The sequence below is a fragment of the Oncorhynchus gorbuscha genome, unplaced genomic scaffold, assembly GCF_021184085.1.
Source record: "Oncorhynchus gorbuscha isolate QuinsamMale2020 ecotype Even-year unplaced genomic scaffold, OgorEven_v1.0 Un_scaffold_1391, whole genome shotgun sequence".
Taxonomy (NCBI): domain Eukaryota; kingdom Metazoa; phylum Chordata; class Actinopteri; order Salmoniformes; family Salmonidae; genus Oncorhynchus; species Oncorhynchus gorbuscha.
Window position 1 is genome coordinate 5,468 of NW_025746181.1, and position 21,215 is coordinate 26,682.

At 46.8% G+C, this 21,215-nt stretch overlaps 5 non-coding genes across 5 annotated transcripts; all 5 read right to left on the bottom strand.

The window, feature by feature from the left end:
• Window positions 1–1,699: 1,699 nt before the first annotated feature.
• On the bottom strand, window positions 1,700–1,771 carry trnae-cuc. The gene has a single exon. It is a non-coding gene; the product is annotated as a tRNA-Glu (tRNA).
• A 4,348-nt stretch (window positions 1,772–6,119) lies between these two features.
• trnae-cuc lies at window positions 6,120–6,191 on the bottom strand. The gene has a single exon. It is a non-coding gene; the product is annotated as a tRNA-Glu (tRNA).
• A 7,028-nt stretch (window positions 6,192–13,219) lies between these two features.
• Window positions 13,220–13,291, bottom strand: trnae-cuc. Its single transcript has one exon. It is a non-coding gene; the product is annotated as a tRNA-Glu (tRNA).
• A 722-nt stretch (window positions 13,292–14,013) lies between these two features.
• Window positions 14,014–14,085, bottom strand: trnae-cuc. The gene has a single exon. It is a non-coding gene; the product is annotated as a tRNA-Glu (tRNA).
• Window positions 14,086–15,695: 1,610 nt separating this feature from the next.
• Window positions 15,696–15,767, bottom strand: trnae-cuc. The gene has a single exon. It is a non-coding gene; the product is annotated as a tRNA-Glu (tRNA).
• Between the last annotated feature and the right edge of the window lie 5,448 nt (window positions 15,768–21,215).

Consider the following 21,215-nt stretch of genomic DNA (forward strand, 5'->3'; position numbering starts at 1 on the left):
ACGAGTCCTATATCGACATACACCGAGAGGCCGCTCAGCAAGGAAGAAGCTACTGCTCCAAAACCGCCATAAAAAAAAGCCATACTACAGTTTGGGGACAAAGATCCTAGTTTTTGCAATAACCTAGTTTTGCGCCGAATCCTAACCACTAGACCACCAGGGAAGGGTACTACAGTGCAAATCGGTTCCCAGTGTGAGCTGGTACATATGTGCGATAACCTTCTATATTCATTGTGACAGGTTGCACAAGTAAACATGTAGCAAAAGAGTAGTTCCCTGACCGGGGATCGAACCCGGGACGCGGCGGTGAGAGCGCCGAATCCTAACCACTAGACCACCAGGGAAGGGTACTACAGTGCAAATCGGTTCCCAGTGTGAGCTGGTACATATGTGCGATAACCTTCTATATTCATTGTGACAGGTTACACAAGTAAACATGTAGCAAAAGATTAGTTCCCTGAACGGGAATCGAACCCGGGACGCGGCGGTGAGAGCGCCGAATCCTAACCACTAGACCACCAGGGAAGGGTACTACAGTGCAAATCGGTTCCCAGTGTGAGCTGGTACATATGTGCGATAACCTTTTATATTCATTGTGACAGGTTGCACACGTAAACATGTAGCAAAAGAGCAGTTCACTGACCGGGAATCGAATCCTAACCACTAGACCACCAGGGAAGGGTACTACAGTGCAATTCGTTTCCCAGTTTGAAATGGTACATATAGTTGAAGTCGTAAGTTTCCATCCACTTAGGCTGGAGTCATTAAAACCTGTTTGTCAACCCCTCCCCACATTTCTTGCTAACAAACAATAGTTTTGGCAGTCGGTTAGGACATCTACTTTGTGCATGACACAAGTCATTTTTCCAACAATTGTTTACAGAGGGATTATTTCACTTATAATTCACTGTATCACAAATTCAGTGGGCCAGAAGTTTACATACACAAAGTTGGCTGTGCCTTTAAACAGTTTGTAAAATTCCCGAAAATGATGTCTTGGCTTTAGAAGCTTGTGATAGGCTAATTGACATCCTTTGAGTCAATTGGAGGTGTACCTGTAGATGTATTTCAAGGCCTACCTTCAAACTCAGTGCCTCTTTGCTTGACTCCATGGGAAAAGCAAAGGAAATCAGCCAAGACCTCAGAAAAAATGTAGACCTCCACAAGTCTGGTTCCTCCTTGGGAGCAATTTCCAAACGCCTGAAGGTACCTCGCTCATCTGTAGAAACAATAGTACGCAAGTATAAACACCATGGGACCACGTAGGCGTCATACCGCTCAGGAAGGAGACGCGTTCTCTCTCCTAGAGATGAACGTACTTTGGGTCGAAAAGTGAAAATCCATCCCAGAACAACAGCAAAGGACCTTGTGAAGATGCTGGAGGAAACAGGTACTAAATGGTCTATATCCACAGGCAATCGAGTCCTATATCGACATACCCCGAGAGGCCGCTCAGCAAGGAAGAAGCTACTGCTCCAAAACCGCCATAAAAAAAAATCCAACTGCCATACTACAGTTTGGGGACAAAGATCCTAGTTTTTGCAATAACCTAGTTTTTGCACCAAATCCTAACCACTAGACCACCAGGGAAGGGTACTACAGTGCAAATCGGTTCCCAGTGTGAGCTGGTACATATGTGCGATAACCTTCTATATTCATTGTGACAGGTTGCACAAGTAAACATGTAGCAAAAGAGTAGTTCCCTGACCGGGGATCGAACCCGGGCCGCGGCGGTGAGAGCGCCGAATCCTAACCACTAGACCACCAGGGAAGGGTATAACATTTCAAATCGGTTCCCAGTGTGAGCTGGTACATATGTGCGATAACCTTCTATATTCATTGTGACAGGTTGCACACGTAAACATGTAGCAAAAGAGCAGTTCACTGACCGGGAATCGAATCCTAACCACTAGACCACCAGGGAAGGGTACTACAGTGCAATTCGTTTCCCAGTTTGAAATGGTACATATAGTTGAAGTCGTAAGTTTCCATCCACTTAGGCTGGAGTCATTAAAACCTGTTTGTCAACCCCTCCCACATTTCTTGCTAACAAACAATAGTTTTGGCAGTCGGTTAGGACATCTACTTTGTGCATGACACAAGTCATTTTTCCAACAATTGTTTACAGAGGGATTATTTCATTTATAATTCACTGTATCACAAATTCAGTGGGCCAGAAGTTTACATACACAAAGTTGGCTGTGCCTTTAAACAGTTTGTAAAATTCCCGAAAATGATGTCTTGGCTTTAGAAGCTTGTGATAGGCTAATTGACATCCTTTGAGTCAATTGGAGGTGTACCTGTAGATGTATTTCAAGGCCTACCTTCAAACTCAGTGCCTCTTTGCTTGACTCCATGGGAAAAGCAAAGGAAATCAGCCAAGACCTCAGAAAAAAATGTAGACCTCCACAAGTCTGGTTCCTCCTTGGGAGCAATTTCCAAATGCCTGAAGGTACCTCGCTCATCTGTAGAAACAATAGTACGCAAGTATAAACACCATGGGACCACGTAGGCGTCATACTGCTCAGGAAGGAGACGCGTTCTCTCTCCTAGAGATGAACGTACTTTGGGTCGAAAAGTGAAAATCCATCCCAGAACAACAGCAAAGGACCTTGTGAAGATGCTGGAGGAAACAGGTACTAAATGGTCTATATCCACAGGCAATCGAGTCCTATATCGACATACCCCGAGAGGCCGCTCAGCAAGGAAGAAGCTACTGCTCCAAAACCGCCATAAAAAAGCCATACTACAGTTTGGGGACAAAGATCCTAGTTTTTGCAATAACCTAGTTTTTGCTGATGAATCCTAACCACTAGACCACCAGGGAAGGGTACTACAGTGCAAATCGGTTCCCAGTGTGAGCTGGTACATATGTGCGATAACCTTCTATATTCATTGTGACAGGTTGCACAAGTAAACATGTAGCAAAAGAGTAGTTCCCTGACCGGGGATCGAACCAGGGCCGCGGCGGTGAGAGCGCCGAATCCTAACCACTAGACCACCAGGGAAGGGTACTACAGTGCAAATCGGTTCCAAGTGTGAGCTGGTACATATGTGCGATAACCTTCTATATTCATTGTGACAGGTTGTACAAGTAAACATGTAGCAATAGAGTAGTTCCCTGACCGGGAATCGAACCCAGGCCGCGGCGGTGAGAGCGCCGAATCCTAACCACTAGACCACCAGGGAAGGGTACGACTGTGCAAATCGGTTCCAAGTGTGAGCTGGTACATATGTGCGATAACCTTCTGTATTCATTGTGACAGGTTGTACAAGTAAACATGTAGCAAAAGAGTAGTTCCCTGACCAGGAATCAAACCCGAGAGAGCGCCGAATCCTAACCACTAGACCACCAGGGAAGGGTACTAGAGTGCAAATCGGGAGTCGAACTGGGAGTCGAACCACCAGGAAAGGGTACTACAGTGGAAATCGGGAGTCGAACCTGGGCCGCGGCAGTGAGAGCGCCGAATCCTAACCACTAGACCACCAGGGAAGGGTACAACAGTGCAAATCGGTTCCCAGTGTGGGAACTGGAGTGGGATCCTCGGGACAGTAAGACAGAGACTGGGTTTTTGGGGACTGGACATACTGGTTCACTGACCGGGAATCGAATCCTAACCACTAGACCACCAGGGAAGGATACTACAATGCAATTCGTTTCCCAGTTTGAAATGGTACATATAGTTGAAGTCGTAAGTTTCCATCCACTTAGGCTGGAGTCATTAAAACTTTGGGTCGAAAAGTGCAAATCCATCCCAGAACAACAGCAAAGGACCTTGTGAAGATGCTGGAGGAAACAGGTACAAAATGGTCTATATCCACAGGCAAACGAGTCCTATATCGACATACCCCGAGAGGCCGCTCAGCAAGGAAGAAGCTACTGCTCCAAAACCGCCATAAAAAGCCATACTACAGTTTGGGGACAAAGATCCTAGTTATTGGAGAAATGTCCTCTGGTCTGATGAAACAACAATCGAACTGTTTGGCCATAATGACCATTGTTATGTTTGGAGGGAAAAGGGGGAGGCTTTCAAGCCGAAGAACACCATCATGTTGTGGGGGTCCTTTGCTGCAGGAGGGTCTGGTGCACCACTAGAACACCTGGGAAGGACACTGCAGGGCAAATCGGTTTGCAATTTGAAGTGGTACATATGTGCGACAACCTACTAAATTCATAGTAACAGGTTGCACAAGTAAACAAGGAGAATAGAATATTTCCCTGACCGGGAATCGAACCCAGGCCGCGGCGGTGAGAGCACCGAATCCTAACCACTAGACCACCAGGGAAGGGTACTACAGTAAAAATCGGTTCTCAGTGTGAGCTGCTACATATGTGCAATAACCTTCTATATTCATTGTGACAGGTTGTACAAGTAAACATGTAGCAAAAGAGTAGTTCCCTGACCGGGAATCAAAACCTGGACGTGGCGGTGAGAGCGCCGAATCCTAACCACTAGACCACCAGGGAAGGGTACAACAGTGCAAATCGGTTCCCAGTGTGGGAACTGGAGTGGGATCCTCGGGACAGTAAGACAGAGACTGGGTTTTTGGGGACTACGACAGTTGACTTTTGAGGGCAAGGTTTTAATCATCAAAGCTGTGATTTTACCTGTGCTTTTACTAATCAGTTCTGTTTTTATCCCCCCCGAAGGAGTATTTTAGCCCTGGAGCGGATGCTCTTCTACTTTCTGTGGGGAAGCAAGTGGGAGAGGCTGAGGAGGGAGGTGGTCAAGAGGCCCAGGTCCAAGGGGGGGAAAGGCTTGCCTGACCTCTACTTGTTCCTGGGCAGCCGCTACACAGCATTACATCTGACTCTTGCCACCTCCCCCGGTCAATAACAAGACACAGGCCCTCGCACGGTTCTGGCTGGGATCTTACCTCAGGACACTGAGGCTGATCCCAGTCGACCTGCGAGCCCCAGTCTCTTTCCTGCTCCCCACCCACTACTTCCAGCTCCAGAAATTTTTAAGACATTTTAAACTGGAAAAGGAAGCAGTCACGGTTTTAACTAAACACCGCTCTCTTCTCTCTCTTGTGCAGGAGCGGGAACCAGTATGTCCAGTGCGCGGGCTCGCTATAGGCGAGCCCACAACGGTCTGGCGCAACGTGGCCCATCCTGCTCTCCTGAATCGGCATCGGGACCTGTCCTGGATGGTCGCCCACGATATCCTCCCGGTCAGGGCCGTTATGCACTCACGGGGCATGGCGAGGACATCCGTGTGCCCCCGACCGGGCTGCAGCCAAGAAGAGTCGGTGAGGCACATGCTCTGGGAGTGCAGAGCCGCCAGGGACCTGTGGAAGGAAGCAGGCCCCCTGATCACCTCGTGTCTGCCAGCAGGGGAGGACCTAACACCTCAGCTCGTGCTGTACGGGGTGGGCCGAAGGCCCATTCCACCGAAGGCCTTCACCAAGTTCTGGCCCACCCTCACGTGTCTGAAGGAAGCACTGTGGTCCTCCCGTAACCTGCTGGTAGCAAAAGCGTAGAGACCACCCCCAGGCAGTGGCCATGGTAGCCACGGAAGCCCTGGGGTGGTACGAACGGAAGGGGGCCTCGACCCCAGGCGAAGGGTCCCCCACAACACCCTAGGTCCCGGCGGCCACGGCCTGACAGCGCTGCGGCGCCTAGGGCGATGCGCCTAGGGGAGGGATCTCCTCTGGGCCCCAAAGGACGGGACGATGGTCTATTCGGGAGAGCAGGATGAGGCGAGTTTGATAAGGACTCACCCCGCTCCTGTACAAGCGATTGAAGACAGCCTTTTAACAAAGTGACTTTTTAACATGTTTCTAACATCTTAAAAATGTTTTATCTTTGTTGAATCATTTCGTACACATTTTAAATGGCTTTTACAGATTTCTTTTTACAAAGAAAGTACTTTTATTCATAGTTGTTGTCATTGGTTTTAACAACACGTACTTTTAACAAATTTAAATGTAAATTCAAATGCTGTGTTTTATGCCTTGTTGCCGTTTTTATGTGTATAAATGATTAAATGAATGTATGAGCTGTTTTTTTTAAAGCAATTGTGAAAATAAAACTTTTCCAAAATAAAAAAATATGTGCGACAACCTACTAAATTCATAGTGACAGGTTGCACAAGTAAACAAGGAGAATAGACTATTTCCCTGACCGGGAATCGAACCCGGGCCGCGGCGGTGAGAGCGCCGAATCCTAACCACTAGACCACCAGGGAAGGGTACTACAGTGCAAATCGGTTCCCAGTGTGAGCTGGTACATATTTGCGATAACCTTCTATATTCATTGTGACAGGTTGTACAAGTAAACATGTAGCAACAGAGTAGTTCCCTGACCAGGAATCAAACCCGGGACGCGGCGGTGAGAGCGCTGAATCCTAACCACTAGACCACCAGGGAAGGGTACTACAGTGTAATTCGTTTCCCAGTTTGAAATGGTACATATAGTTGAAGTCGTAAGTTTCCATCCACTTTGGCTGGAGTCATTAAAACCTGTTTGTCAACCCCTCCACACATTACTTGCTAACAAACGATAGTTTTGGCAGTCGGTTAGGACATCTGCTTTGTGCATGACACAAGTAATTTTTCCAACAATTGTTTACAGAGGGATTATTTCACTTATAATTCACTGTATCACAAATTCAGTGGGCCAGAAGTTTACATACACTAAGTTGGCTGTGCCTTTAAACAGTTTGTAAAATTCCCGAAAATGATGTCATGGCTTTAGAAGCTTCTGATAGGCTAATTGACATCCTTTGAGTCAATTGGAGGTGTACCTGTAGATGTATTTCAAGGCCTACCTTCAAACTCAGTGCCTCTTTGCTTGACTCCATGGGAAAAGCAAAGGAAATCAGCCAAGACCTCTGAAAAAAATGTAGATCTCCACAAGTCTGGTTCCTCCTTGGGAGCAATTTCCAAACGCCTGAAGGTACCTCGCTCATCTGTAGAAACAATAGTACGCAAGTATAAACACCATGGGACCACGCAGGCGTCATACCGCTCAGGAAGGAGACGCGTTCTCTCTCCTAGAGATGAACGTACTTTGGGTCGAAAAGTGCAAATCCATCCCAGAACAAAAGCAAAGGACCTTGTGAAGATGCTGGAGGAAACAGGTACAAAATGGTCTATATCCACAGGCAAACGAGTCCTATATCGACATACCCCGAGAGGCCGCTCAGCAAGGAAGAAGCTACTGCTCCAAAACCGCCATAAAAAAGCCATACTACAGTTTGGGGACAAAGATCCTAGTTTTTGGAGAAATGTCCTCTGGTCTGATGAAACAAAAATCGAACTGTTTGGCCATAATGACCATTGTTATGTTTGGAGGGAAAAGGGGGACGCTTTCAAGCCGAAGAACACCATCATGTTGTGGGGGTGCTTTGCTGCAGGAGGGTATGGTGCACCACTAGAACACCTGGGAAGGACACTGCAGGGCAAATCGGTTTGCAATTTGAAGTGGTACATATGTGCGACAACCTACTAAATTCATAGTGACAGGTTGCACAAGTAAACAAGGAGCATAGACTATTTCCCTGACCGGGAATCGAACCCGAGCCGCGGCGGTGAGAGCGCCGAATCCTAAGCACTAGACCACCAGGGAAGGATAATACAGTGAAAATTGGTTCTCAGTGTGAGCTGGTACATATGTGCGATAACCTTCTATATTCATTGTGACAGGTTGTAGAAGTAAAGATGTAGCAAAAGAGTAGTTCCCTAACCGGGAATCGAACCCGGGCCGCGGCGGTGAGAGCGCCGAATCCTAACCACTAGAACACCAGGGAAGGGTACGACAGTGCAAATCGGTTCCAAGTGTGAGCTGGTACATATGTGCGATAACCTATATTCATTGTGACAGGTTGTACAAGTAAACATGTAGCAAAAGATTAGTTCCCTGACCGTGAATCGAACACGGGCCGCAGCGGTGAGAGCGCCGAATCCTAACCACTAGGGAAGGGTACTACAGTGCAAATCGGGAGTCGAAATAGGGAGTCGAACCACCAGGGAAGGGTACTACAGTGGAAATCGGGAGTCAAACCCGGGCCGCGGCGGTGAGAGCGCCGAATCCTAACCACTAGACCACCAGGGAAGGGTACTACAGTGCAATTCGTTTCCCAGTTTGAAATGCAAGGAAGCTCCTTCCTCTGCAAGGAAGAAGCTACTGCTCCAAAACCGCCATAAAAAAGCCATACTACAGTTTGGGGACAAAGATCCTAGTTTTTGGAGAAATGTCCTCTGGTCTGATGAAACAAAAATCGAACTGTTTGGCCATAATGACCATTGTTATGTTTGGAGGGAAAAGGTGAGGATTTCAAGCCGAAGAACACCATGATGTTGTGGGGTTGCTTTGCTGCAGGAGGGTCTAGTGCACCACTAGAACACCTGGGAAGGACACAGCAGGGCAAATCGGTTTGCAATTTGAAGTGGTACATATGTGCGACAACCTACTAAATTCATAGTGACAGGTTGCACAAGTAAACAAGGAGCATAGACTATTTCCCTGACCGGGAATCAAACCCGGGCCGCGGCGGTGAGAGCGCCGAATCCTAACCACTTGACCACCAGGGAAGGGTACTACAGTGCAAATCGGTTCCCAGTGTGAGCTGGTACATATGTGCGATAACCTTCTATATTCATTGTGACAGGTTGCACACGTAAACATGTAGCAAAAGAGCAGTTCACTGACCGGGAATCGAATCCTAACCACTAGACCACCAGGGAAGGATACTACAGTGCAATTCGTTTCCCAGTTTGAAATGGTACATATAGTTGAAGTCGTAAGTTTCCATCCACTTAGGCTGGAGTCATTAAAACTTTGGGTCGAAAAGTGCAAATCCATCCCAGAACAACAGCAAAGGACCTTGTGAAGATGCTGGAGGAAACAGGTACAAAATGGTCTACATCCACAGGCAAACGAGTCCTATATCGACATACCCCGAGAGGCCGCTCAGCAAGGAAGAAGCTACTGCTCCAAAACCGCCATAAAAAAGCCATACTACAGTTTGGGGACAAAGATCCTAGTTTTTGGAGAAATGTCCTCTGGTCTGATGAAACAAAAATCGAACTGTTTGGCCATAATGACCATTGTTATGTTTGGAGGGAAAAGGGGGAGGCTTTCAAGCCAAAGAACACCATCATGTTGTGGGGGTGCTTTGCTGCAGGAGAGTCTTGTGCACCACTAGAACACCTGGGAAGGACACTGCAGGGCAAATCGGTTTGCAATTTGAAGTGGTACATATGTGCGACAACCTACTAAATTCATAGTGACAGGTTGCACAAGTAAACAAGGAGCATAGACTATTTCCCTGACCGGGAATCAAACCCGGGCCGCGGCGGTGAGAGCGCCGAATCCTAACCACTTGACCACCAGGGAAGGGTACTACAGTGCAAATCGGTTCCCAGTGTGAGCTGGTACATATGTGCGATAACCTTCTATATTCATTGTGACAGGTTGCACACGTAAACATGTAGCAAAAGAGCAGTTCACTGACCGGGAATCGAATCCTAACCACTAGACCACCAGGGAAGGATACTACAGTGCAATTCGTTTCCCAGTTTGAAATGGTACATATAGTTGAAGTCGTAAGTTTCCATCCACTTAGGCTGGAGTCATTAAAACTTTGGGTCGAAAAGTGCAAATCCATCCCAGAACAACAGCAAAGGACCTTGTGAAGATGCTGGAGGAAACAGGTACAAAATGGTCTACATCCACAGGCAAACGAGTCCTATATCGACATACCCCGAGAGGCCGCTCAGCAAGGAAGAAGCTACTGCTCCAAAACCGCCATAAAAAAGCCATACTACAGTTTGGGGACAAAGATCCTAGTTTTTGGAGAAATGTCCTCTGGTCTGATGAAACAAAATCGAACTGTTTGGCCATAATGACCATTGTTATGTTTGGAGGGAAAAGGGGGAGGCTTTCAAGCCAAAGAACACCATCATGTTGTGGGGGTGCTTTGCTGCAGGAGAGTCTTGTGCACCACTAGAAAACCTGGGAAGGACACTGCAGTGCAAATCGGTTTGCAATTTGAAGTGGTACATATGTGCGACAACCTACTTAATTCATAGTGACAGGTTGCACAAGTAAACAAGGAGCATAGACTATTTCCCTGACCAGGAATCAAACCCGGGCACGGTGAGAGCGCCGAATCCTAACCACTAGACCACCAGGGAAGGATAATACAGTGCAAATTGGTTCTCAGTGTGAGCTGGTACATATGTGCGATAACCTTCTATATTCATTGTGACAGGTTGTACAAGTAAAGATGTAGCAAAAGAGTAGTTCCCTGACCGGGAATCGAACCCGGGCCACAGCGGTGAGAGCGCCGAATCCTAACCACTAGACCACCAGGGAAGGGTACGACAGTGCAAATCGGTTCCAAGTGTGAGCTGGTACATATGTGCGATAACCTTCTATATTCATTGTGACAGGTTGTACAAGTAAACATGTAGCAATATAGTAGTTCCCTGACCGGGAATCGAACCCGGGCAGCGGCGGTGAGAGCGCCGAATCCTAACCACTAGACGAACAGGGAAGGGTACTACAGTGCAATTCGTTTCCCAGTTTGAAATGGTACATATAGTTGAAGTCGTAAGTTTCCATCCACTTAGGCTGGAGTCATTAAAACCTGTTTGTCAACCCCTCCCCACATTTCTTGCTAACAAACGATAGTTTTGGCAGTCGGTTAGGACATCTACTTTGTGCATGACACAAGTAATTTTTCCAACAATTGTTTACAGAGGGATTATTTCACTTATAATTCACTGTATCACAAATTCAGTGGGCCAGAAGTTTACATACACTAAGTTGGCTGTGCCTTTAAACAGTTTGTAAAATTCCCGAAAATGATGTCATGGCTTTAGAAGCTTCTGATAGGCTAATTGACATCCTTTGAGTCAATTGGAGGTGTGTGTACCTGTAGATGTATTTCAAGGCCTACCTTCAAACTCAGTGCCTCTTTGCTTGACTCCATGGGAAAAGCAAAGGAAATCAGCCAAGACCTCAGAAAAAAATGTAGATCTCCACAAGTATGGTTCCTCCTTGGGAGCAATTTCCAAACGCCTGAAGGTACCTCGCTCATCTGTAGAAACAATAGTACGCAAGTATAAACACCATGGTATGACGCAGGCGTCATACCGCTCAGGAAGGAGACGCGTTCTCTCTCCTAGAGATGAACATACTTTGGGTCGACAAATGCAAATCCATCCCAGAACAACAGCAAAGGACCTTGTGAAGATGCTGGAGGAAACAGGTACAAAATGGTCTATATCCACAGGCAAACGAGTCCTATATCGACATAGCCCGAGAGGCCGCTCAGCAAGGAAGAAGCTACTGCTCCAAAACTGCCATAAAAAAGCCATACTACAGTTTGGGGACAAAGATCCTAGTTATTGGAGTGTCCTCTGGTCTGATGAAACAAAAATCGAACTGTTTGGCCATAATGACCATTGTTATGTTTGGAGGGAAAAGGGGGAGGCTTTCAAGCCGAAGAACACCATCATGTTGTGGGGGTGCTTTGATGCAAGAGGGTCTGGTGCACCACTAGAACACCTGGGAAGGACACTGCAGTGCAAATCAGTTCCCAGTGTGAGCTGGTACATATGTGCGATAACCTTCTATATTCATTGTGACAGGTTGCAGAAGTAAACAAGGAGCATAGACTATTTCCCTGACCGGCATCGAACCCAGGCCGCGGCGGTGAGAGCGCCGAATCCTAACTACTAGACCACCAGGGAAGGATAATACAGTGCAAATCAGTTCTCAGTGTGAGCTGGTACATATGTGCGATAACCTTCTATATTCATTGTGACAGGTTGTACAAGTAAACATGTAGCAAAAGACTAGTTCCCTGATCAGGAATCGAACCCGGGCCGCGGCGGTGAGAGCGCCGAATCCTAACCACTAGACCACCAGGGAAGGGTACTACAGTGCAAATCGGTTCCAAGTGTGAGCTGGTACATATGTGCGATAACCTTCTATATTCATTGTGACAGGTTGTACAAGTAAACATGTAGCAAAAGAGTAGTAGACCACTAGGGAAGGGTACTACAGTGCAAATCGGGAGTCGAACTGGGAGTCGAACCACCAGGGAAGGGTAGTACAGTGGAAATCAGGAGTCGAACCCGGGCTGCGGCGGTGAGAGCGCAGAATCCTAAACACTAGACCACCAGGGAAGGGTACTACAGTGCAAATCAGGAGTCGAACTGAGAGTCGAACCACCAGGGAAGGGTACTACAGTGGAAATCAGGAGTCGAACCCGGGCCGCGGCAGTGAGAGCGCCGAATCCTAACCACTAGACCACCAGGGAAGGGTACTTCAGTGCAATTCGTTTCCCAGTTTGAAATGGTACATATAGTTGAATTCGTAAGTTTCCATCCACTTAGGCTGGAGTCATTAAAACCTGTTTGTCAACCCCTCCCCACATTTCTTGCTAACAAACGATCGTTTTGGCAGACGGTTAGGACATTTACTTTGTGCATGACACAAGTCATTTTTCCAACAATTGTTTACATTGGGATTATTTCACTTATAATTCACTGTATCACAAATTCAGTGGGCCAGAAGTTTACATACAATGAGTTGGCTGTGCCTTTAAACCGGGCCGCAGCGGTGAGAGCAAATCCTAACCACTAGACCACCAGGGAAGGGTATTACAGTGCAAATCGGTTCCAAGTGTGTGCTGGTACATATGTGCGATAACCTTCTATATTCATTGTGACAGGTTGTACAAGTAAACATGTAGCAAAAGAGTAGTTCCCTGACCAGGAATCAAGCCCGGGGCACAGCGGTGAGAGCCCCGAAACCTAACCACTAGACCACCAGGGAAGGGTACTACAGTGCAAATCAGGAGTCGAACTGGGAGTCAAACCACCAGGGAAGGGTACTACAGTGGAAATCGGGAGTCAAACCCGGGCCGCGGCAGTGAGAGCGCCGAATCCTAACCACTAGACCACCAGGGAAGGGTACTACAGTGCAATTCGTTTCCCAGTTTGAAATGGTACATATGTGCGACAACCTACTAAATTCATAGTGACAGGTTGCACAAGTAAACAAGGAGCATAGACTATTTCCCTGACCGGGAATCGAACCCGAGCCGCGGCGGTGAGAGCGCCGAATCCTAACCACTAGACCACCAGGGAAGGATAATACAGTGAAAATTGGTTCTCAGTGTGAGCTGGTACATATGTGCGATAACCTTCTATATTCATTGTGACAGGTTGTAGAAGTAAAGATGTAGCAAAAGAGTAGTTCCCTGACCGGGAATCGAACCCGGGCCGTGGCGGTGAGAGCGCCAAATCCTAACCACTAGACCACCAGGGAAGGGTACGATAGTGCAAATCGGTTCCAAGTGTGAGCTGGTACATATGTGCGATAACCTTCTATATTCATTGTGACAGGTTGTACAAGTAAACATGTAGCAAAAGATTAGTTCCCTGACCATGAATCAAACCCGGGCCGCAGCGGTGAGAGCGCCGAATCCTAACCACTAGACCACCAGGGAAGGGTACTACAGTGCAAATCGGGAGTCGAACTGGGAGTCGAACCACCAGGGAAGGGTACTACAGTGGAAATCGGGAGTCAAACCCGGGCCGCGGCGGTGAGAGCGCCGAATCCTAACCACTAGACCACCAGGGAAGGGTACTACAGTGCAATTCGTTTCCCAGTTTGAAATGCAAGGAAGCTCCTTCCTCTGCAAGGAAGAAGCTACTGCTCCAAAACCGCCATAAAAAAGCCATACTACAGTTTGGGGACAAAGATCCTAGTTTTTGGAGAAATGTCCTCTGGTCTGATGAAACAAAAATCGAACTGTTTGGCCATAATGACCATTGTTATGTTTGGAGGGAAAAGGTGAGGATTTCAAGCCGAAGAACACCATCATGTTGTGGGGTTGCTTTGCTGCAGGAGGGTCTAGTGCACCACTAGAACACCTGGGAAGGACACAGCAGGGCAAATCGGTTTGCAATTTGAAGTGGTACATATGTGCGACAACCTACTAAATTCATAGTGACAGGTTGCACAAGTAAACAAGGAGCATAGACTATTTCCCTGACCGGGAATCGAACCCGGGCCGCGGCGGTGAGAGCGCCGAATCCTAACCACTAGACCACCAGGGAAGGATAATACAGTGCAAATTGGTTCTCAGTGTGAGCTGATACATATGTGCGATAACCTTCTATATTCATTGTGACAGGTTGTACAAGTAAACATGTAGCAAAAGAGTAGTTCCCTGACCGGGAATCGAACCCGGGCCGCGGCGGTGAGAGCACCGAATCCTAACCACTAGACCACCAGGGAAGGGTACTACAGTGCAAATCGGTTCCAAGTGTGAGCTGGTACATATGTGCGATAACCTTCTGTATTCATTGTGACAGGTTGTACAAGTAAACATGTAAAAAACAGTTCCCTGACCAGGAATCAAACCCGAGAGAGCGCCGAATCCTAACCACTAGACCACCAGGGAAGGGTACTACAGTGCAAATCGGGAGTCGAACTGGGAGTCGAACCACCAGGAAAGGGTACTACAGTGGAAATCGGGAGTCGAACCTGGGCCGCGGCGGTGAGAGTGCGGAATCCTAACCACTAGACCACCAGAGAAGGGTACTACAGTGCAATTCGTTTCCCAGTTTGAAATGGTACATATAGTTGAAGTCGTAAGTTTCCATCCACTTAGGCTGGAGTCATTAAAACCTGTTTGTCAACCCCTCCACACATTTCTTGCTAACAAACGATAGTTTTGGCAGTCGGTTAGGACATCTACTTTGTGCATGACACAAGTAATTTTTCCAACAATTGTTTACAGAGGGATTATTTCACTTATAATTCACTGTATCACAAATTCAGTGGGCCAGAAGTTTACATACACAAAGTTGGCTGTGCCTTTAAACAGTTTGTAAAATTCCTGAAAATGATGTCATGGCTTTAGAAGCTTCTGATAGGCTTATTGACATCCTTTGAGTCAATTGGAGGTGTAACTGTAGATGTATTTCAAGGTCTACCTTCAAACTCAGTGCCTCTTTGCTTGACTCCATGGGAAAAGCAAAGGAAATCAGGCAAAACCTCAGAAAAAAATGTAGACCTCCACAAGTCTGGTTCCTCCTTGGGAGCAATTTCCAAACGCCTGAAGGTACCTCGCTCATCTGTAGAAACAATAGTACGCAAGTATAAACACCATGGTATGACGCAGGCGTCATACCGCTCAGGAAGGAGACGCGTTCTCTCTCCTAGAGATGAACGTACTTTGGGTCGAAAAGTGCAAATCCATCCCAGAACAACAGCAAAGGACCTTGTGAAGATGCTGGAGGAAACAGGTACAAAATGGTCTATATCCACAGGCAAACGAGTCCTATATCGACATACCCCGAGAGGCCGCTCAGCAAGGAAGAAGCTACTGCTCCAAAACCGCCATAAAAAAGCCATACTACAGTTTGGGGACAAAGATCCTAGTTTTTGGAGAAATGTCCTCTGGTCTGATGAAACAAAAATCGAACTGTTTGGCCATAATGACCATTGTTATGTTTGGAGGGAAAAGGGGGAGGCTTTCAAGCCGAAGAACACCATCATGTTGTGGGTGTGCTTTGCTGCAGGAGGGTCTAGTGCACCACTAGAACACCTGGGAAGGACACAGCAGGGCAAATCGGTTTGCAATTTGAAGTGGTACATATGTGCGACAACCTACTAAATTCATAGTGACAGGTTGCACAAGTAAACAAGGAGCATAGACTATTTCCCTGACCGGGAATCGAACCCGGGCCGCGGCGGTGAGAGCGCCGAATCCTAACCACTAGACCACCAGGGAAGGATAATACAGTGCAAATTGGTTCTCAGTGTGAGCTGATACATATGTGCGATAACCTTCTATATTCATTGTGACAGGTTGTACAAGTAAAGATGTAGCAAAAGATTAGTTGCCTGACCGGGAATCGAACCCGGGCCGCGGCGGTGAGAGCGCCGAATCCTAACCACTAGACCACCAGGGAAGGGTACAACATTTCAAATCGGTTCCCAGTGTGAGCTGGTACATATGTGCGATAACCTTCTATATTCATTGTGACAGGTTGCACACGTAAACATGTAGCAAAAGAGCAGTTCACTGACCGGGAATCGAATCCTAACCACTAGACCACCAGGGAAGGGTACTACAGTGCAATTCGTTTCCCAGTTTGAAATGGTACATATAGTTGAAGTCGTAAGTTTCCATCCACTTAGGCTGGAGTCATTAAAACCTGTTTGTCAACCCCTCCCCACATTTCTTGCTAACAAACAATAGTTTTGGCAGTCGGTTAGGACATCTACTTTGTGCATGACACAAGTCATTTTTCCAACAATTGTTTACAGAGGGATTATTTCATTTATAATTCACTGTATCACAAATTCAGTGGGCCAGAAGTTTACATACACAAAGTTGGCTGTGCCTTTAAACAGTTTGTAAAATTCCCGAAAATGATGTCTTGGCTTTAGAAGCTTGTGATAGGCTAATTGACATCCTTTGAGTCAATTGGAGGTGTACCTGTAGATGTATTTCAAGGCCTACCTTCAAACTCAGTGCCTCTTTGCTTGACTCCATGGGAAAAGCAAAGGAAATCAGCCAAGACCTCAGAAAAAAATGTAGACCTCCACAAGTCTGGTTCCTCCTTGGGAGCAATTTCCAAACGCCTGAAGGTACCTCGCTCATCTGTAGAAACAATAGTACGCAAGTATAAACACCATGGGACCACGTAGGCGTCATACCGCTCAGGAAGGAGACGCGTTCTCTCTCCTAGAGATGAACGTACTTTGGGTCGAAAAGTGAAAATCCATCCCAGAACAACAGCAAAGGACCTTGTAAAGATGCTGGAGGAAACAGGTACTAAATGGTCTATATCCACAGGCAATCGAGTCCTATATCGACATACCCCGAGAGGCCGCTCAGCAAGGAAGAAGCTACTGCTCCAAAACCGCCATAAAAAAGCCATACTACAGTTTGGGGACAAAGATCCTAGTTTTTGCAATAACCTAGTTTTTGCGCCGAATCCTAACCACTAGACCACCAGGGAAGGGTACTACAGTGCAAATCGGTTCCCAGTGTGAGCTGGTACATACGTGCGATAACCTTCTATATTGATTGTGACAGGTTGTACAAGTAAACATGTAGCAATAGAGTAGTTCCCTGACCGGGAATCGAACCCAGGCCGCGGCGGTGAGAGCGCCGAATCCTAACCACTAGACCACCAGGGAAGGGTACGACAGTGCAAATCGGTTCCAAGTGTGAGCTGGTACATATGTGCGATAACCTTCTGTATTCATTGTGACAGGTTGTACAAGTAAACATGTAGCAAAAGAGCAGTTCCCTGACCAGGAATCAAACCCGAGAGAGCGCCGAATCCTAACCACTAGACCACCAGGGAAGGGTACTACAGTGCAAATCGGGAGTCGAACTGGGAGTCGAACCACCAGGAAAGGGTACTACAGTGGAAATCGGGAGTCGAACCTGGGCCGCGGCGGTGAGAGTGCGGAATCCTAACCACTAGACCACCAGAGAAGGGTACTACAGTGCAATTCGTTTCCCAGTTTGAAATGGTACATGCTTTACACCTGCATTGTTTGCTGTTTGGGGTTTTAGGCTGGGTTTCTGTACAGCACTTTGAGATATCAGCTGATGTACGAAGGGCTATATAAATAAATTTGATTTGATTTGATTTGATACATATAGTTGAAGTCGTAAGTTTCCATCCACTTAGGCTGGAGTCATTAAAACCTGTTTGTCAACCCCTCCACACATTTCTTGCTAACAAACGATAGTTTTGGCAGTCGGTTAGGACATCTACTTTGTGCATGACACAAGTAATTTTTCCAACAATTGTTTACAGAGGGATTATTTCACTTATAATTCACTGTATCACAAATTCAGTGGGCCAGAAGTTTACATACACAAAGTTGGCTGTGCCTTTAAACAGTTTGTAAAATTCCTGAAAATGATGTCATGGCTTTAGAAGCTTCTGATAGGCTTATTGACATCCTTTGAGTCAATTGGAGGTGTAACTGTAGATGTATTTCAAGGTCTACCTTCAAACTCAGTGCCTCTTTGCTTGACTCCATGGGAAAAGCAAAGGAAATCAGGCAAAACCTCAGAAAAAAAATGTAGACCTCCACAAGTCTGGATCCTCCTTGGGAGCAATTTCCAAACGCCTGAAGGTACCTCGCTCATCTGTAGAAACAATAGTACGCAAGTATAAACAGCATGGTATGACGCAGGCGTCATACCGCTCAGGAAGGAGACGCGTTCTCTCTCCTAGAGATGAACGTACTTTGGGTCAAAAAGTGCAAATCCATCCCAGAACAACAGCAAAGGACCTTGTGAAGATGCTGGAGGAAACAGGTACAAAATGGTCTATATCCACAGGCAAACGAGTCCTATATCGACATACCCCGAGAGGCCGCTCTGCAAGGAAGAAGCTACTGCTCCAAAACCGCCATAAAAAAGCCATACTACAGTTTGGGGACAAAGATCCTAGTTTTTGGAGAAATGTCCTCTGGTCTGATGAAACAAAAATCGAACTGTTTGGCCATAATGACCATTGTTATGTTTGGAGGGAAAAGGGGGAGGCTTTCAAGCTGAAGAACACCATCATGTTGTGGGTGTGCTTTGCTGCAGGAGGGTCTAGTTCACCACTAGAACACCTGGGAAGGACACTGCAGGGCAAATCGGTTTGCAATTTGAAGTGGTACATATGTGCGACAACCTACTAAATTCATAATGTCAGGTTGCACAAGTAAACAAGGAGAATAGACTATTTCCCTGACCGGGAATCGAACCTGGGCCGCGGCGGTGAGAGCGCCGAATCCTAACCACTAGACCACCAGGGAAGGGTACAACATTTCAAATCGGTTCCCAGTGTGAGCTGGTACATATGTGCGATAACCTTCTATATTCATTGTGACAGGTTGTACAAGTAAACATGTAGCAAAATGAGTAGTTCCCTGACCGGGAATGGAACCCCGGCCGCGAGAGCGCCGAATCCTAACCACTAGACCACCAGGGAAGGGTACTACAGTGCAATTCGTTTCCCAGTTTGAAATGGTACATATAGTTGAAGTCGTAAGTTTCCATCCACTTAGGCTGGAGTCATTAAAACCTGTTTGTCAACCCCTCCCCATATTTCTTGCTAACAAACGATCGTTTTGGCAGACGGTTAGGACATCTACTTTGTGCATGACACAAGTCATTTTTCCAACAATTGTTTACATTGGGATTATTTCACTTATAATTCACTGTATCACAAATTCAGTGGGCCAGAAGTTTACATACAATAAGTTGGCTGTGCCTTTAAACAGTTTGTAAAATTCCCGAAAATGATGTCATGGCTTTAGAAGCTTCTGATAGGCTAATTGACATCCTTTGAGTCAATTGGAGGAGTACCTGTAGATGTATTTCAAGGCCTACCTTCAAACTCAGTGCCTCTTTGCTTGACTCCATGGGAAAAGCAAAGGAAATCAGGCAAAACCTCAGAAAAAAAATGTAGACCTCCACAAGTCTGGTTCCTCCTTGGGAGCAATTTCCAAACGCCTGAAGGTACCTCGCTCATCTGTAGAAACAATAGTACGCAAGTATAAACACCATGGTATGGCGCAGGCGTCATACCGCTCAGGAAGGAGACGCGTTCTCTCTCCTAGAGATGAACGTACTTTGGGTCGAAAAGTGCAAATCCATCCCAGAACAACAGCAAAGGACCTTGTGAAGATGCTGGAGGAAACAGGTACAAAATGGTCTATATCCACAGGCAAACGAGTCCTATATCGACATACCTCGAGAGCCCGCTCAGAACACCATCATGTTGTGGGGGTGCTTTGCTGCAGGAGGGTCTGGTGCACCACTAGAACACCTGGGAAGGACACTGCAGTGCAAATCGGTTCCCAGTGTGAGATGGTACATATGTGCGATAACCTCCTATATTCATTGTGACAGGTTGCACAAGTAAACATGTAGCAAAAGCTTAGTTCCCTGAACGGGAATCGAACCCGGGTCGCGGCGGTGAGAGCGCCGAATCCTAACCACTAGACCACCAGGGAAGGGTACTACAGTTCAAATCGGTTCCCAGTGTGAGCTGGTACATATGTGCGATAACCTTCTATATTCATTGTGACAGGTTGCACAAGTAAACATGTAGCAAAAGATTAGTTCCCTGAACGGGAATCGAACCCGGGCAGCGGCTGTGAGAGCGCCAAATCCTAAGCACTAGACCACCAGGGAAGGGTACAACATTTCAAATCGGTTCCCAGTGTGAGCTGGTACATATGTGCGATAACCTTCTATATTCATTGTGACAGGTTGCACACGTAAACATGTAGCAAAAGAGCAGTTCACTGACCGGGAATCGAATCCTAACCACTAGACCACCAGGGAAGGATACTACAGTGCAATTCGTGTTCCAGTTTGAAATGGTACATATAGTTGAAGTCGTAAGTTTCCATCCACTTAGGCTGGAGTCATTAAAACTTTAGGTCGAAAAGTGCAAATCCATCCCAGAACAACAGCAAAGGACCTTGTGAAGATGCTGGAGGAAACAGGTACAAAATGGTCTACATCCACAGGCAAACGAGTCCTATATCGACATACCCCGAGAGGCCGCTCAGCAAGGAAGAAGCTACTGCTCCAAAACCGCCATAAAAAAGCCATACTACAGTTTGGGGACAAAGATCCTAGTTTTTGGAGAAATGTCCTCTGGTCTGATGAAACAAAAATCGAACTGTTTGGCCATAATGACCATTGTTATGTTTGGAGGGAAAAGGGGGAGGCTTTCAAGCCGAAGAACACCATCATGTTGTGGGGGTGCTTTGCTGCAGGAGGGTCTGGTGCACCACTAGAACACCTGGGAAGGACACTGCAGTGCAAATCGGTTCGCAATTTGAAGTGGTACATATGTGCGACAACCTACTAAATTCATAGTGACAGGTTGCACAAGTAAACAAGGAGCATAGACTATTTCCCTGACCGGGAATCGAACCCAGGCCGCGGCGGTGAGAGTGCCGAATCCTAACCACTAGACCACCAGGGAAGGGTATTACAGTGCAAATCGGTTCCAAGTGTGTGCTGGTACATATGTGCGATAACCTTCTATATTCATTGTGACAGGTTGTACAAGTAAACATGTAGCAAAAGAGTAGTTCCCTGACCAGGAATCGAGCCCGGGGCACAGCGGTTAGAGCCCCGAAACCTAACCACTAGACCACCAGGGAAGGGTACTACAGTGCAAATCGGTTCCAAGTG